The sequence below is a fragment of the Nannospalax galili genome, unplaced genomic scaffold, assembly GCF_000622305.1.
Source record: "Nannospalax galili isolate Female #2095 unplaced genomic scaffold, S.galili_v1.0 scaffold160, whole genome shotgun sequence".
In the NCBI taxonomy this organism is placed as follows: Eukaryota; Metazoa; Chordata; class Mammalia; order Rodentia; family Spalacidae; genus Nannospalax; species Nannospalax galili.
Genome location: NW_008346900.1, coordinates 1,819,215 through 1,823,094, shown reverse-complemented (window position 1 = coordinate 1,823,094; position 3,880 = coordinate 1,819,215).

Here is a 3,880-nt window from a genome sequence, read left to right as displayed (position 1 = left end):
AAAGCTCGGCATAGCCAGGCGTGGTGGCGCATGCCTTTAATCCTAGCACTCGGGAGGCAGAGGCAGTCAGATCTCTGTGAGTTCAAGGCCAGCCTGGTCTACATAGTGAGTTCCAGGACAGCTGGGGCTACAGGGAGACCCTGCTTCATAAAAAAAAAAAAAAAAAAAAAAAAAAGTTCGGCATGGTGGGTAGTGCACACATGTAATTCCTCACAGGCAGGCCCCTAGAGCTCACTGGCCAGCCAGCCTAGACTAATCAGTGAGTCCCATGTCCCAACGAGAGACCCTGTGCCATAAAACAAGACAGACAGCTGTCCTGAGGAACAACGTCGAAGACTGGCCTGCGGCTACCATGTACACATGCACACATGTCACACGCATCTTCCCCACCCCACGACTGCATACACACACAGAAACAAACAACAGCAAAGATTAGCCATCCTTTGAGGAAGCATGAGGAAGCAAGTTCCAGCAGTAGCTGTCTGTCATGGTCACCCAATAGCCCATTTCCGTGCTTAGTGGAAGCAGGGCCCAAGCAGATAAGTGGAAAGCCATTGCATGGAAGGCTATCAAGCTACATGGGTGTCATTGGCATGAGTGGGGCTCGACATCCACAGAACTCATCTCATGGACAACAGCCACTACCTGAAGTCTGGTCCTGAGGAGATGTGTCCCCAGCCTGTCTCCAGGAGCTACTGACTGTTAATTGACTGCCATCCACTGGTCATTTGTGGAGCAGCCAGAGAGCCCAGAGGGCCTGGAAACTGCTGGTCCTGTCACGTTAAGGGGAGGTCACAGCCTCCTACAGGTACCCCCAAATCCCTGAGCAGAGTGTCACTCCTGCTCTACAGGTCTGGCCATGCCCTGAGAGCTCTGCCCCTTCCACCCTGCTACTGTCATTGAGCAAAGGCCACCTAAGGGAAGGCCAGCAGAGGGAGGAGGGTTTACCACCCAAGGGCCCTTGGTCTGACCCCCCCCCCAAAAGGGGGGCCAGGAGTAGCTGGCTCCATGAAGGGGCAGGTCAGGGGTTAATATTTGGAGGAAGGAGAAAGGAGGGAGTAAAAAAGAGGTACCGGGACTGGAGAGGTGGCTCGGCGCTTAAGAGCACTGGCTGCTCTTGAAGAGGACCCAGGTTGGATTTCCAGCACCCACATGGTGGTTCACAACTGTCTGTAACTCCAGTTCCAAGGGTCCAACACCCTCTTCTGACCTCTGTAGGCATTGCATGACATAGGTGCACTTACACACATGCAGGTAATACATTCATACACATAAAATTAACTTAAAAAAAAAGAGAGGAGCAGAAGACAGGGAGCCAGTGGAGGGAAAAGAGAAATGAAGCAGGACGGGAGGGAGGGAGGGAGGGAGGGAGGCTGTGTTCTGGGAGCTGGAGCCATGAAGAGGAGTCCAGAAAGGGATGACCCCGAGAGGCCCATGTGGTGGACGCCAGCTCCTCCGCGGAGGCATAGAAGAGCCAAACCTCCCTTGGCAGAGAAGACCAGGACTCAGCCACAGCACCACAGCTGCAGTCTCAGCACCAACTGAACCCAGGGTGACCGACAGACTAGGCCTCCAGGTACCGCGCCAGCCCTGCAGCCCTGACTCTGCAGCCAGCCACAACCAGTGCAGGGAGTTCTCAGAACAAAGGGTTGGAATTGGGGGCAGCTGTGCAGAGCAGAGAGGACCATGCAATTCATGGAGGGCCCAGCCTGGCCCAGGAGAGAGGAGACACCCCCAAGTCACCAGGTACCTGGTGAACAGGGAAGGTACTCACCACGGACTCCATCTCCAGAGAAGCTCCTAGAACCTCAGGCCAGGCCAGTGCCCTTCCGGCTGCTAAGACACAGCCACCAGTTCGCACAGCCCAGATAGATGACTAGAAGTTACAGGAAGGTGTCTCTTAGGGTCAAAATACAGTCAGGAAGGTGGAGGATGGGAACGTGTTTGATAGGACAAGTGGGAAGTTTCCAGAAAGAACCAAGAACCGAAGGGTAGAGGGTAAGATGGAGACGATGTTTCCCCCAGGCCAACCAGGAGTGTGTCCTTCACTTTCTGCTATTCAGGCAGCAAAGGGCCAGAGTCCGCAGAGGCAGAAAAGGGGCCACATGCACTTCCTTATGATGTGGACAGGGGTTTGCTAAGGTGATGATTGGTGATGGTGGTAATGGTGGTGGTGGATAAAAGAAGCAAGTGTGGGAAGAAGTGGACAAAAGTGAGCTGGGTTAGAGAAAGAATAGAGGACCTTAGTGTGGATCGTGATGGCGGTGATGACAATGCTGATGATAGTGATGATGGTGATAGTTATGATGATAATGATGGTGACAGTGATGGTGGTAATGGTGAAGATGGTGATGATGATGATAGTGATGATGATGATGATGATGGTGAAGATGTTGAGGATAGTGATGATGGTGGCGATAGTGATGATGATCATCATGATGATGGTGATAATGGTGATAGCAGTGATGATGGTGATAAAGATGATAAGGGTGATGATATGGTGATGACAATGATGACAGTGATGATGGTGATGAAGAGGAGGAGGATAATGGTAATGATGGTGATGATGCTAATAGTGGTGATGTAATGGTGATGATGATGATAGTGATGATGGTGATGAGGAGGAACAGGAGGAGGATAATGATGATGGTGGTAGTGACGGTAATGAGGTGGTGATGGTGATGGTGGTGATGGTGATGGTGGTAATGGTGAGGGTGGTGATGGTGAGGGTGGTGACGGTGATGGTGATGGTGGTGATGGTGGTGGTGATGGTGATGATGGTGATGGTAATAACAGTGATGGGATGATAGTGATGATAGTAATAATGGCAATGATGATGGTGGTTATGTTGATGGTGAGGTGAGGATGGTGATGGTGATGATGAGGATGATCACAATGGGAATAATGATGCTGACAGAGGCTGCAGGGATGGCTCAGCGGTTAAGAACACTGGTTGCTCTTGCAGAAGACCTGGGTTCAAGTCCCAGTACCCACATGGCAGCTAACAACTGTCCGTAACTCCAGTCCTAGGGGATCCGACAGCCTCTTCTGACCTCCGAGGGCATTGCATGACACGAGTACACTTACACATATGCAGGCAATACATGCATACACATAAAATAAAAATAATAAATAAAATTTAAAAGAAAATGGTGCTGATAATACTGATAATGATGGCAGTGGTGATGATGCTGATGATGGTGATGATGGAGATGATGGCAGTGGTGATGATGATGGGGGTAGTGGGCGTGAAAGGCCTTGAGAGACCAAGAACTGCCCCCGTTTCCTAGCCTGTTTCCACTTGCTAAGTGAAGATGAGTACCAGAACACTTCCAGGCTGACTTGGGAGAGTTTCACCCTGGCCCTATACAACAGCACAAACTTCCAGACTAGCAGTGGAGGGTTGAGGAAGTGGGCAGCCCTTAAAACACCATAAAAGGTCAGGCATGGTGGTGCACGCCTTTAATCCCAACACTTGGGAGACAGAGGCAGGCGGACCTCTGTGAGTTCCAGGCCAACTGGGGCTATGGGGAGACCCTGTCTCAAAAAGACCAAAAAAAAAATCATAAAAAGACAGAGCTTGGTGGTACATGACTTTAATCCCAGCACTTGAGAGGCAGAGACAGGTGGATCTCTGAGTTTGAGGCTAGCCTAGTCTACATAGTGAGTTCCAGGTCAGTCAGGGCTACATACTGAGTCCCTATCTCAAAACAAAACAGACAAAAAGATACGCTACATAAGGACATTAGGGAGCCTGGGGCTGACAAAGGGAAGGGCAGGCGTCCCATGTCCCTGCTCACCTTCCATAATACAGTCACAAGTTCTGTGTGGGGCAGGAAGGCCATGCTAGTCCACAGCACTGAGGGTAAGGAGCCTCTTG